Source organism: Salmo salar, chromosome 01, assembly GCF_965601325.2.
Source record: "Salmo salar chromosome 01, fSalSal1, whole genome shotgun sequence".
In the NCBI taxonomy this organism is placed as follows: Eukaryota; Metazoa; Chordata; class Actinopteri; order Salmoniformes; family Salmonidae; genus Salmo; species Salmo salar.
Window position 1 is genome coordinate 166,349,038 of NC_138291.1, and position 15,741 is coordinate 166,364,778.

Sequence of the window (15,741 nt, forward strand, 5' to 3'; positions counted from 1 at the left end):
ACATTGTGTTTTAGGTTATTGTCCTGCTGAAAGGTGAATTCATCTCCCAGTGTCTGGTAGAAAGCAGACCGAATCAGGTTTTCCTCTAGGATTTTGCCTGTGCTTAACAACTGAACATTCCGTTTATTTTGTATCCTGAGAAACTCTCCAGTCCTTAACGATTACAAGCATACCTTTAACATGATGCAGCCACCACTATGCTTGAACATTTGAAGAGTGGTACTCAGTAATGTGTTGTATTGGATTTGCCCCAAACAAAACATTTTGTGTTCAGAACAAAAAGTTAATTGCTTTGACACATTTTTTGAAGTATTATTCTAGTGCCTTTTTGCAAACAGGATGCATGTTTTCAAATATTTGTATTCTGTACAGGCTTCCTTCTTTTCACTCTGTAAATTAGGTTTGTATTGTGGACTAACTACAATGTTGTTGATCCATCCTCAGTTTTCTCCTATCACAGCCATTAAACTCCTGTAACTGTTTTAAAGTCACCATTGGCCTCATGGTGAAATTCCTGAGCAATTTCCTTCCTCTCGGGCCAAGTTAGGAAGGACGCCTGTATCGATACACCATTCAAAGTGTAACTCAGAACTTTACCATCCTCAAAGGGATATTCAACGTCTGTTTTTTTTACCCGTCTACCAATAGATGCCCTTGGTTGCGAGGCATTGGAAATAAGTATAATACAATACAATAATACAGTCCACACCCAAAAAGATTAGCTTACTGGAGCTTGTTTCATTTACTTACCTAAGAGAGTATAGCTACATCTATGGGCTTTTCTGTTTTTCTGTTCTGGTTAATGTGCGATAGCCTATCATAGGCTATGTATTGGAAAAAATAAAAAATAAGATACAAAATAAAATGTCTTTAATGCAGTGATTCTAAAATGTATTTCATGTATGGCTCCTCAGACTCAGGTAGCATCAGACTTGAATTCTCATGCCGATCAAAGCTCTAATCAAATCCAGACATATGCTTTATATGCTTTAGAATGACACTTCCGGTTTGGGGAGAAAAGTGATTACTATCGGCATGGAACATTTGTAAAATACAGGGAAAATATCCAAACCTAATATGTATCTTATTCTTTAGATGTTTGGGGCTGATGGTGAACCATGATGGGCAGGCATAATCCAAGTGACACTGGACTAGTGCACTTGCCACAGTCTTTAGGGTGTCTATAGCTATAGGTTTCCATCCAATTGCTGACAGATTTTCATGCTAATATTCTAAAATCTGCATATCAACAATAGGAGCATTTCAGGGTTTCCTTTAGGGAATGTTTGGCGCCTGGGAATACATTTACCAGACATCCATATGCATTCAGATCCGACTTGAGCAGCCAGTGCCATCAATAAATGAGGGAAGTTGGCCAAATAAGCCACGTTTACATGTCCTTAAAAACAGCCTATAATAAATTACAAAACACTATTCCTTGTGTAGCATATGCAAAACTTTATAGTCAATATTTTTATAGATTTTTTGGCTACTTTCCTAAAACAGTAATCGTTCACCTCACATGCATCAGGGAATTGCATGTATAGGCCTTTAGGCTTAGGTGTCCACTGTATGATATTCATATTTAAACATGCTATTACACTTCTTTATGTCAGATGGCTAATGCGTCTGCTATACAGATAGAAACTTACAGAAGGAGGTAATTCGTTTATTTTCAATCAGAATATGTTTTAGGAAGATAAGCATTATATTGTTAGATTATAGGAGTAACTCTGGCAGGTCTGAAACATTCTTCCTCACCTCAAGTTCAACTGTTGGAGTCAGTTGGAGCGCTGGTTCATATCATAGGCCTGCAGTAACTAAAGCTTAATAATAGCCACACCACACCATACCTTCACAAGAGTTTCTAAACTTTATTAAGGTAATATCAAAAGTAAGTCAATCCATTGCTCATAAGGAATATAGGAGCAGGCTATTATACTGCGGCAAACACACCATTACAGTTGGAACTTCATTTGGCCAAAGAAAATGGCACAACTGAATGAATGTGGTTTAAACCTTCACAAAAGTTCTGCACAGGCTATATTGCAGCAGTTACCAACCAAGGCAAGTGCCCACCCTACCAAACAAATTACAGAATTAAGCTAATGTTATTTATTTTACAACAGACCTACTTATAACCCATCTTAAACTAAATATGGAGCACATAATTAAAAAGACAGATAATTTTAATTTAGCCAATGAAAATGTCTCAACAGAGTTAAACAAAACAGGCTTTGCATATTTAAAAAGCTGGTTTCAATTAATAAGTAGGTGTACAATGATAACAATGATATACAATAATAATAATGATTAAACAAATTATTATAAATAAATGTCAGTACCAAAATTGCATCCTACCTGAATAGGGAATTGCACAGTAACCTGCATTTGGCCGTGCAACGTTCTTCTCATCTTCCACTACAATATTAAAACATATAAAATTCCCCTGTAAGCTTTTCACTACAGGCATACTCTTTTCCCTCTAACTTTTGTTTTACTTCAATGAAAAAGGCTTCCAACTTCACAATTCCATCTTCTTCCTTCTGTGGCCTCCAACTGCTTTTAAATGCTAGTAAAACAAAATGCATGCTCTTCAACCGATTGCTGCCCGCACCCGCCCGCCTGACTAGCATCCCTACTCTGAACGGTTCTGACTTAGAATATGTGGACAACTACAAATACCTAGGTGTCTGGTTAGACTGTAAACTCTCCTTCCAGACTCACAATAAGCATCTCCAATCCAAAATTAAATCTAGAATTGGCTTCCTATTTCGCAACAAAGCCTCCTTCACTTATGCTGCCAAACATACCCTCGTAAAACTGACTATCCTACCGATCCTTGACTTCGGCGATGCCATTTACAAAATAGCCTCCAACACTCTACTCAGCAAACTGGATGTAGTCTATCACAGTGCCATCCGTTTTGTCACCAAAGCCCCTTATATTACCCACCACTGCGACCTGTATGCTCTCATTGGCTGGCCCGCGCTACACATTCGTTGCCAAACCCACTGGCTCCAGGTCATCTATAAGTCTTTGCTAGGTAAAGCCCCACCTTATCTCAGCTCACTGGTCATCATAGCAGCACCCACCCGTAGCACGCGCTCCAGCAGGTATATTTCACTGGTCACCCCCAAAGCCAACTCCTCCTTTGGCCGCCTTTCCTTATAGTTCTCTGCTGCCAATGACTGGAACGAATTGCAAAAATCACTGAAGCTGGAGACTTATATCTCCCTCACTAGCTTTAAGCATCAGCTGTCAGAACAGCTTACTGATCACTGTACCTGTACACAGCCAATCTGTAAATAACACACCCAACTACCTCATCCCCATATTGTTATTTATCTTTTTGCTCTTTTGCACCCCAGTATCTCTACTTGCACATCAACATCTGCACATCTATCACTCCAGTGTTAATGCTAAATTGTAATTATTTCGCCTCTATGACCTTACCTCCCTAATCTTACCTCATTTGCACACAGTGTGTATGGACTTGTCTATTGTGTTATTGACTGTACGTTTGTTTATCCCATGTGCAACTCTGTGTTTGTGTCGCAGGTCGCAGTTGGCCAGGTCGCAGTTGTAAATGAGAACTTGTTCTCAACTGGCCTACCTGGTTAAATAAAGGTGAAATAAAATAAATAAATAGCTTCAAAGTCAATTAAACATTCTTGAATGAATTTGCCCTCAGTGAATGGCTTGTTATGTTTAGCAATTTTGTGGAACAGTACATAGCTAGTTCTCGCAATTCCGTTGTTTGCTGAATGCAGTTTTGTGAAAAGTCCTTGCTGTTTTTGCAACTGAGAAAGCAACTATTTCGATGCACTCAGAAGATATATTCCTATATTTCTCTGCATGCTTCGTCTGGAAGTGTCAGGACAAGTTGTAGACAGCGATGCTCTCTTTGCACACAGCTTTCCCTGATACCTCAATAAAGAAATATGTCGATGTCCACTCTTGCTGGAACACCCTACATTCATTGTCTACTTTCCTTTTCTTTGAAATCTTTGAAAAACAATTTTTTGCGCAATTTCTAACTAGCTACTATTTGTAACTGTGTAACTGTGCCTGTCAGTCTGTCCTCGTGCAGTTATTATTTATACATGTATTCATAATAAATGTCCCACAAGCGGTGGGAGTTTAATCATTAGACAAAGGGGAGTATTCATTTGGCTTTTAATTTGAATAACAAATACCTTTTTCAAAACTTTACTATCGCAAATTCTTATGTGATCTGAGCATGATTCCGCGGGCCGTATTGAATCAGGTCGCGGGCCGCATATGGCCCCCGGGCCCCCATTTGCCCAGGCCTGATCTAGCTAGTCTTTCTCTGTGTTGCTGTGTCCAATGGGCCTGTAACAATGCATGCCGTTGGACTCTATTCAAGCCAGACCTAGGTTAAAATACATAGGAATTAAATCATTTTTTATATTAAACATATTTTATGTATTTTCAAATAATTTGGCCAAATCAGCTAATTCTATTTGAAGTATTTAAAAGTATTTTCAAATAACTTCCGATAAATACATTATTTCAAATACCCCTAGAACCAACCAGACCTTGATTCAAATGCATATTTGGTTCAAATGAGTATTTGAAATTACACTTGTTGTATTGTATTTTCAAATAGATGCCAATACTTTCCAAGTGTATTCCCAAAAACATTCCAATATTTTACTTGTATTTTCATACAAAAAATATCCAAATACCTATTTCGAAATGTCTTTGAAAGTAATTGAAATACCCTAAATACTATTTAAACCAAGGTCTGATTCAAACCTATATCTGCACATGAATCAAATGTGTATTTTGACTTTTAAACTCATGCAGTCTTGCTCAGGAAAATCAATCATGCAACAGACTTGAACACACCTTGTGGGCTTTCGGGGTCACACTTCAGTGCTACCACAGATGTACTATGTATTGTACTCTTTTCATTTACATGGTTGTGTTTTCTTGGACCTCCTCTTTTTTATTCTTAACTTGAATTAATTGTTAATGTCTGTGCTTTAGCTATTCCACTATACAGTCACTTGCTACAGTACAGTGCCACTTTAATTATGCATAACATAACACCTTATCTGAGTGCGAAACTGGGGCAGAGCATTCACACACTCACCCCATAAACGTGTCATCACACAATTATGTCCTTATGATTCTTTGAGATCCTTATAAATACTTAAAAAAACCCCTTTTGATCAATCCAATCATTGTGCTCTCCAGAGGGGCAATGCAGGGCATGCCAACGATGACAGGAAAATAAAATATATTTTGATGTTATTAGAGGATGATCACAAGAGATTAGTTGGGGCTACAGGGCTAGTGTATTGTGTAACTCCCTTGATGTGGCTACTTGCTAGTGTTTTGTACATAATCTTGTGAGTACATTTCTTGCAATGACCTAGTCTGCATCCTAAAAGGCACCCTATTCCCTACATAGTGCACTGTTTTTAACCAGAGCCTTGTGGGGCTATTTGTCTGTGCTTTCTGTCGCAAATGGTTCTATCCTAGAGGGTTCTATTTCAGAAGGTTCTAGCCCAGTGGGTTATATCCAAAAGGGTTCATTATAATTAAGGGTTGCACTGCAAGGCTCCCTTGAAAAGACACCTTGGTTTCAAACGGAAAAGAATACAAAAAATACAGTGCCTTCGGAAAGTATTCAGACCCCTTGACTTTTTCCACATTTTGTTACGATACAACCTTATTCCAAAATGGATTAAAAAAAAATGTAATCCTCAGCAATCTACATACAATGCCCCATAATGATGGAGAAAAACTTTTTTTAAATTTTTGCAAATGTATAAAAAAAAAGATACCTTATTTACATATGTATTCAGACCCTTTGCTATGAGACTCAAAATTGAGCTCAGGCGCATTATGTTTCTATTGATCATCCTTGAGATGTGTCTACAACTTCATTGGAGTCCACCTGTGGGAAATTCAATTGATTGGACATGATTTGGAAAGGAACCTCCAGGAAGAACAACCATCTATGCAGCACTCCACCAACAGGGCCTTTATGGTAGAGTGGCCAGACGGAAGCTACTCCTCAGTGAAAGGCACATGACATCCCGCTTGGACTTTTCCAAAAGACTCCTAAAGACTCTCAGACCATGAGAAACAAAATGTTCTGGTCTGATGAAACCAAGATTGAACTCTTTGGCCTGAATGCCAAGCGTCAATTCTGAAGGAAACGTGGCACCATCCCTACGGTGAAGCATGGTGGTGGCAACATCCTGCTGTGGGGATTTTTTTCAGCGGGAGACTAGTCAGGATCGAGGCAAAGATGAATGGAGCAAAGTACAGAGAGATCCTTGATGAAAACCTGCTCCAGAGCGCTCAGGACCTCAGACTTGGGCGAATGTTCACCTTCCAACAGGACAATGACCTTAAGCACACAGTCAAAGACAACGCAGGAGTGGCTTCAGGATAAGTCTCTGAATGTCCTTCAGTGGCCCAGCCAGAGCCTGGACTTGAACCCGATCGATGTGTCTAGATTGATGAGGATTATTATTTTTTGGAATGCACTGTTTATACTGTATAGGGAAAAGGGTGCCATTCGGGACACAACCCTGAACTAGGATGAACATTTTGGGATAGAACCCTTTGAGACCGGAATCACACATGCAAATAGGCTTATAGTCATCCATTATTAATGACTCTCATACAGAGGAAAACCCTGACCTTTGACCCAGTTGATGATTACATTACATAAAGGCCAGAACAATAATGAGCGTTTTTCCCCCTCTGGAATTCTGTGACTAGGAATAGAATAGAAAGAGACATTCTGTTCTCTTTCCTGGAACAGCTGATGGGTTAAACAAGGCCAGTACAGAGGGCATAGTAAAAGGCAAGGAGAAAATGCATTCGTCCCAAATGGAACCCTATTCCCTATATATTGCACATAGAGCTCTGGTCAAAAGTAGTGCACTACAGTATATAGGGAATAGGGTGCCATTTGGGAGACAGTCTATGGTTTGATATAAAAGACTTGAAAATTGTGAATAATAATTAGAGACTATTGAGTATCACAGTTGTTACAGCATACATACATTATATATTGTATATATACACACACACACTGCATAATCACATCGTTAATTCCTCCCACGTCTGCAACCCGACTTTACAGTAAAGAATGCTGTAGTAATTGTTTTCCCTGGTATAGACCAGTGGCAGTCGGTGACGTTTAAGATGAGGGAGGATGATTATTTTTTTATGAGCATGGCCTTATTTCTATTACAGCATATTGGATGACTGTCATTCATATTCTATACACCCAGCTCAATGTAACATCAATAGGTTTAGGTTACTACATGATACTAGAATTTTCCCTATACAAATCACGAGGTTGCTACAACCTAGCCTATGAAAGAAAGTTTACAATGTAGGTGCACAGGTCGAGTGAAAATGTTAAATAATCAAGGGGTGTGTTTGTAAATTCATTCAGGCTATCTACTCCGATTTCAGAGCACTCGTCTGTGTGCCAGAGCGCAGAATAACTGATGAATTTATGAATGTGCAACACCGTTGAATATGGGAGGTGCCAGTAAACGTTGGCAAAGAAACATAATTAAATTGTTGACAGCAGCACAGTTACATTCACTAATGCTCTCGATAATATGCTATGGTGAGTAAAATGGTCAGAGTGAGTTGTTCTCTCATTTGTGTCTGGAAGTAGCTACCCAACTTTAGCCAATTAGCTTGGGTGCTTGACTGCCGTTGTGAGGTTAGAACGCTCGCATAAACCCTACTGAACGCTCTGAAAGCAACACGCTCTGAATATACGAACAGACAATCTGACACACGCCCAGAGTGCAAGAAAAAAACACACCCAAGGTGACCTACAGTGACACATTCAATACAGCCTTGCACACTCTTGCCTGCATCTAGCTGATCTAGGGTGCAATAATTAGTCCAACAGTTGGAAACGAGTTTCTATTGGACAAATGCAGGTATGTTTATCCCTGTTTTGTTCCCTTTGCTTCTGTTTAAGAAACGTATTTCAACAGAATCGGCGGAATGAATACACCCCTGATCACTTTCATAGCAACCACATACAAACAGCTTGTTGTATATATAATTCCTCCTAGCAAATATCTACATGTTCTTCTCCTCTCACTTTTTTCCTTAGCTTGTGGACTTCAGTGCACAACACATCAGCTGTCTGTGATCAGGTGAAAAAACCTTTCCAAGCCAAACCGTCATATCATGAGCGCTAACTGCACACAGCCTAAATAGTCAGATCATAGACAATAACCACAGTTGCTGGAACTAAGGCCTTAGTAAACCTGCTACAATCATGCACTACAGTCTACAGTCAGAAGCAAGAAGTTTAGCAGATACACCGGTAGGTCCCGGTGGCAATACATTTATAAAACCAAAAGCTTACCTTGACTTGGAAGAGTTCCAGTGTTGGATAGTCATAACCATCTAGCTAACATAGCATCCCTCTCTGTTTGAGCCTGGAGCTTGAACAGTTTGAAGACACTTTGAAGATGCAAAATATTTTTTGGTGTGAAACAAACCAGAAATAAGACCAAAAAAAAACTTGAACGTGCATAACTATTCACCCCCGAAAGTCAATACTTTGTAGAGACACCTTCGCCAACAATTACACCTGCAAGTCTCTTGGAGTATGTCTCTATAAGCTTGGCACATCTAGCCACTGAGATTTTTGCCCATTCTTCAAGGCAAAAGTGCTCCAGCTCCTTCAAGTTGGATGGGTTCTGCTGGTGTACAGCAATCTTTAAGTCATACCACAGATTCTCAATTGGATTGAGGTCTGGGCTTTGACTAGGCCATTCCAAGACATTTAAATGTTTCCCCTTAAACCACTCGAGTGTTGCTTTAGCAGTATGCTTAGGGTCATTCTCCTCCGTCCCAGTCTCAAATCTCTGGAAGACTGAAACAGGTTTCCCTCAGGAATTTCCCTGTATTTAGCGACATCCATCATTCCTTCATTTCTGAAAAGTTTCCCAGTCCCTGCCGATGAAACACATCCCCACAGCATGATGCTGCCACCACCATGCTTCACTGTGGAGATGGTGTTCTCGAGGTGATGAGAGGTTTTGGGTTTACGCCAGACATAGTGTTTTCCTTGATGGCCAAACAGCAACATTTTTGTCTCATCTGACCAGAGTACATTCTTCCATATGTTTGGGTAGTCTCCCACATGCCTTTTGGTGAACACCAAACATGTTTGCTTATTTTTTCCTTTAAGCAATGGCTTTTTTTCTGGCCACTCTTCCGTAAAGCCCAGCTCTGTGGAGTGTACGGCTTAAAGTGGTCCTATGGACAGATACTCCAATCTCCGCTGTGGAGCTTTGCAGCTCCTTCAGGGTTGTCTTTGGTCTCTTTGTTGCCTCTCTGATTAATGCCCTCCTTGCCTGGTCTGTGAGTTTTGGTGAGCGGCCCTCTCTTGGCAGGTTTGTTGTGGTGCCATATTCTTTCTATTTTTTAATAATGGATTTAATCGTGCTCCGTGGGATGTTCAAAGTTTCAGATATTTTTTTATAACCCAACCCTGATCTGTACTTCTCCACAACTTTGTCCCTGACCTGTTTGGAGAGTTTTTGGTCTTCATGGTGCTGCTTGCTTGGTGGTGCCCCTTGCTTAGTGGTGTTGCAGACTCTGGGGCCTTTCAGAACAGGTGTATATATACTGAGATCCTGTGACAGATCATGTGACACTTAGATTGCACACAGATGGACTTTATTTAACTAATTATGTGACTTCTGAAGGTAATTGGTTGCACCAGTACTTATTTAGGGGCTTCATAACAAAGGGGGTGAATACATATGTGTAAGGTTCTGGGTGTAGCTGGTGCAGAGGAGTCAGGCGCAGAACAGCAGAGATGAGTGACACAATGAAGTTTACTCCAAATTTCCAGATACATGAAGTAATACCAAGCCCACAAACATCGGACCGAACTTACAATAAAACAATCACTCACAAAAACCATGGGGAAAACAGAGAGTTAAATAATGAACATGTAATTGGGGAATTGAAACCAGGTGAGAAAAACAAAGACAAAACAAATGGAAAATGAAAAGTGGATCGGCGATGGCTAGAAGGCCGGTGACGTCGACCGCCGAACGCCGCCCGCAAAAGAAGAAGGACCGACTTTGGTGGAAGTTGTGACAATATGCACGCACCACTTTTCCGTTTTGTATTTTTTTGTATTTTTTGAAACAAGTATGTCAATTATATGAAATCCAAATAAAAATCAATTTAAATTACAGGTTGTAATTCAACAAAATAGGAAAAACGCCAAGGGGGATGAATACTTTTGCAAGGCACTGTATGCTTCTCTCTCTCTCTCTCTCTCTCTCTCTCTTGCTTGTCCTTCATTTTGGAAGAAATTAATATGTTAAATGCGTCATGTCAGTTAATGCGACCAGAGCTCTAATAGGTTGGAGGTTGCCTTCCGGAAGTTGTCATAATTACTGTGTAAGTCTATGGAAGGGGTTGAGAACCATGAGCCTCCTATGTTTTGTATTGAAGTCAATGTACCCAGAAGAGGACAGAAGCTAGCTGTCCTCCGGCTAAAGCATGGTGCTACCCTACAGAGTGCTGCTGAGGCTACTGTAGATCTTCATTGCAAAACAGTGTTTTAATAAATTATTTGGTATGTGAATATATTTAGTATAGTTTTATCTAAAAAGGATAACTTTTTTAATGTTTCACTATTTTTATTTTGATGAAATTCACTGAGGAGGATGGTGCTCCCCTTCCTCCTCTGAGGAGCCTCTGTATGCTCAGGGTGACAGCATCAAGAATATTGACTTCTTTAGTCAATGACACAGGTAATTGGAACCCTGTCTGTATCATAGCCTAAGGTACATCACACCTTGCACACCTGGAATGGGGAAGAAAGTAAAGAGTAAAGACAGTTGATAAACACATTACTGGAAGAGCAAACTCCATGTTAGCCTGGTCCCAGATCTGTTTGTGCTCTTGCCAACTCCTTTGCTCATTGTCAAGACAAACATGTTTTGGATTTATAAAACATAGCCTGTATCAGTTCATTAAAGTTTTTCTTAATCACGTACAAGCAATTTTGGGATTTGTGGTGAAATGTATCCATAGCAGAACAACATTGATCAAATGCTCAAATACATTTAGAGAAGTTCTGATAATTTTCTTGCCTTAGTACCCGACTTGCATAGCTTAGACCACCTTTTGCACAACTTTAAATACAAATGTAATCAACAAATACAAAATCCACTGTTAAGTGGTCAGTTCACAGAATATAACACATTGTTTTCATTAGAAGAGAAATGTGTGCAACTGTGTTCACTGTTTCTGGCAATTAGTAAATATTACTGCACAAAATGATAAATCACCTCATCAGTCTCATACCATGTACAGTATATTGAAAGATCTAGTCAATGGGGACCGTCTAATATAATTGTTATGATTTTTTACAATACTGCGGACATGCATTGATGCAGAGAATGATGTTATGTTACTTCTAAGTAACTTTGGGTTACGTCAAAGTAACTTTGGGTTACTTCTAAGTCATCATCTCCAACATTGTGACCTACCATCATAAAGCTTTGCTTTAGTGTGGATCAAGGCCTATACTTGGGGTCGGCAGGTAGCCTAGTGGTTAGAGCGTTGGGCCAGTAACCGAAAGGCTGCTGGATTGAATCCCTGAGCTGACAAGGTAACAATCTGTTGTTCTGCCCCTGAACAAGGCAGTTAACCCACTGATCCCTGGTAGGCTGTCATTGTAAATAAGAATTTGTTCTTAACTGACTTGCCTAGTTAAATAAAGGTTAAATGTGTAAAAACATATATACTGTATCTTCCTGTCAGTCACCTCTCCTTATTTCTATTGTGATAGTGTTTCTGTGCACCAATGGAAAGTCTACAAAACAACAGCAAAGCAGCCTTTGTATTGAATACATGGAATTGGATTGTGATGATAGCGATGATGAATCCTTATTTATTATAAAATCAGGAATAATATTTGATAGGTATGAAATTATTCGTTGAAATAGGCATACAAGGAGAGTAATGCCCTGAAATTCTGCTCCTTTGGATAGTACTCCCAACTATTATCATCATGATTTTGTGACTGCAAAGATAATATATTGCTCTACTGGGATTTTTAAAAGACAATTCTAACTTTCTGTTTTGTCTGCTTGGACGCAAGAGATAAGTATGGTTGCATTCATCTTTCGCAGGCCGTTGTGTTCTTTTGTGGAATCTAATTGCAATTTTGACAGTATAATATTGTTTTGAGAAGGCAACTACATTTTGAAAACACATTTACTGTTTTGCAAAACTTCACAGAGTTCTGCCTTGTGAACTCTGCTTAGAAAATTCACATTGTTCCATAAAATGTTTTTACGCAAATTAGAAAAACTGACTTAGAAACGTCCATGCTTTTTGGGGATGAAGTCATGTCCACAAATGAAAGTGAAAATGACTGTCTGGATGGTTGTATAAACCAAACAATAGACCAGGGGTACTCAACTCTTACCCTACGAGGTCCAGAGCCTGCTGGGTTTCTGTTCTACCTGATAATTAATTGCACCCACCTGGTGTCCCAGGTGTAAATCAGTCCCTGATTAGAGGGCACCAATGAAAAACGCAGTGGCACTGGGTTTGAGGGTAATACATTAGAGTAATAGAATATGATACTACTATTACGTAGCCCTATAGCCTAATGTTTCACCTTTACATGAATAAAAACCATCAAGGAGAAACCTTAGTAAGTGAGTAATAAATTAAATGGATGGTTATGATGTAATTTGTGTGGCCGATTCAATCAAAGCGCCCTAATAGGCTACATAGACCATGTGTGAACACTTAGGCTAGGGGGGTCAAACTCCATTCCATGGAGGGTCTAGTGTTTGCCGGTTTATCCTTTAAATTAAGTGTTAGACAACCAGGTGTGAGGAGTTCGTCACTAATTAGTGACCTTAATTAATTAATCAAGTACAAGGGAGGAGCAAAAACCTGCAGACACTCAGCGGAATCAGTTTGACAGCTGTGACTTAGGCTGTGTGGTGTGAGGCGTGTGTCAGACAGATTGTGTTGGCGCTGGTTGTGAAAGTGATTCTCGATCCGTCTGTCTCTAGAGAAACCATCCAAGCTCATTAAAATGTGATCTAACCAGGACTGGGTTCAAACTCTATTTGAAATAATTTCAAATACTTCTGCTGTGCTTGAATGAGCTTACCAGTTACGCTGCCACCAATAGAAAAGTACCAAAAGTGTAATCCTTGCATGCCGGGCACTCTAGGCAGGCTAAAGCAAACACTCAAAGTATTTGAAAGATGTTGAATAGTATTGTCCCGAATTCTGCCGAAGTTGGTCCCTCTCCTTGTTCGGGCAGCGTTCGGCGGTCGACGTCACCGGTCTTCTAGCCATCGCCGATCCACCTTTCATTTTCCATTTGTTTTGTCTTTGTTTTCTACACACCTGGTTTCATTCCCCAATTACATGTTCATGTATTTAACCCTGTTTCCCCCATGTTGTTGTGTGTGATTGTTTCTATGTTCATTCTGTACGTTATGGCTGGTTTTTGACGGGTGCTGTTTTCACCCGTGCGTAATTGATTACCGTTTATTGTTGGTCAAGTGTATTGTTACCTTGTGCCTTTATTTTGAGTAAAGTACGTTTCTCACTCATTCTGCTCTCCTGCGCCTGACTTCATGCACCAGCTACACTCACCTTCTGACAAGTATTTGAACCCCGGTGTGTATGCTGTGCGCTCTAACCAGGAAGTGTAGCTACAGATTGTAACACGAGATGTGATTTAACCAAAACAATTTAGACCATTATACTGGTAGTTACAGGTGTGGCTATACAAAACGTTTGCAGAGATTTTTCAACTAACCTGGTATAGGGTACGGTGCCATCTTGTCTATTTCAAGTCTTCTCTCATTGATCGAGACAGGTGTCTGACATCATGACATGCGGCACTTTGGAATAGACCCACCTGTCTCGAGAGATTTGAAAAAGACAAGATGGCGGTGAATGGATTGTTGGATTACTTTTTGGACTAACACATTTATTTTAATAAGGGATAATTTTCTAAATTCAAACTGAGCCCATTCAACTGGACACAGACTTGAGACTCCCGTTTCCACGAATTGAGGACGAATACCAGGTTGGTTGAAAAATCTCTGGCAACATTTTGTATAGCCACATCTGTAACTACAAGGAAAATGATCCAAAACGTATTGGTTAAATCACATTATCTGGTGTTATAATCTGTAGCTAATGGAAGTGTAAGCCATTAGGCTACATGAAAGCAGACGGTCTATGGAAAATTACAGAGGAAGATGGCACCATGTGGTTCTCAGAAACATTTAGGATTCTGTCACGGGGTGGAAAAGTGACAAGTTCTTTAGAATGTGGGTTGAACAGACAGCGTGAAGTAGAGGCAGACAAAGGAACAATTTGTAACATTTTAGGGCATAGTTATTTCCATAACATTTTATGGCATGGTTCTTTCCATAACATTTTACGGCATGGTTATTTCCATAACATTTTAGGGCATGGTTCTTTCCATAACATTTTACGGCATGGTTATTTCCATAACATTTTAGGGCATGGTTCTTTCCATAACATTTTAGGGCATGGTTCTTTCCATAACATTTTAGGGCATGGTTATTTCCATAACATTTTAGGGCATGGTTATTTCCATAACATTTTAGGGCATGGTTATTTCCATAACATCGCACTTTTAAGTTGTACCCATAAATTATACTGAACAAAAAAAAACACAACATGCAACACTTAAAGATTTTACTGAGTTACAGTTCATAAGGAAATCAGTATTCGCTAATTGAAATACATTCATTAGGCTCTAATCTATGGATTTCACTTCACTAAGCAGGCGTGCAGAATCAGAATGAGCTTTTCCCCACAAAAGGGCTTAATTACAGAAGGAAATACTAATTTCATCAGCTGTCTGGAGGACTGGTTTCAGACGATCCCGCTGGTGAATAAGCTGGATGTGGAGATCCTGGGCTGACATGGTTACACATGGTCTGCGGTTGTTAGGCCAGTTGGATGTACAGCCAAATTCTCTCAAATTACGTTGGATGCGGCTTATGGTAGTGAAATTGACATGTCATTCTGGCAACAGCTCTGGCAAACATTCCTGCAGTCAGAATGCCAATTGTACACTCCCTCAAAATTGAGACATCTGTGGCATTGTGTTGTGACAAAACTGCACATTTAAGAGTGGCCTTTTATTGTCCACAGCACAAGGTGCACCTGTGTAATGATCATGCTCTTTAATTAACTTATTGATACACCACTTGTCAGGTGGATGAATTATCTTGGCAAAGGAGAAATGCCCACTAACAGGGATGTAAACAAATTTGGGCACAAAATGAGAAATAATTTGTGTGTATGGAACCTTATTTCTGCTCATGAAACCAACACTTTACAAGTTGCATTTATATTTTTCTTCACTATACTTAAAAAACCATGCAAGATAAACACAAAACATACCATAAGGGAGAAAAGAAACAAGCACAGGAAGCGGTGCAGCCCAAGAGGCAGGCATCAATTTTCTATAAGCTTCTATTGTCCTCTAAACCCAAATCTCACACATGGCTCAAGAAGCTGACACGTCTCTGGACTGCATCAATTCCCATGCGCAGCCACCTAGAACACTTCTTCAGTGAGGTTTAACGGCAGTTGGCATCCAATATGTTGCATTACCGCCCCCAACTGAACTATAGATCTATTACACTTTGACACAAA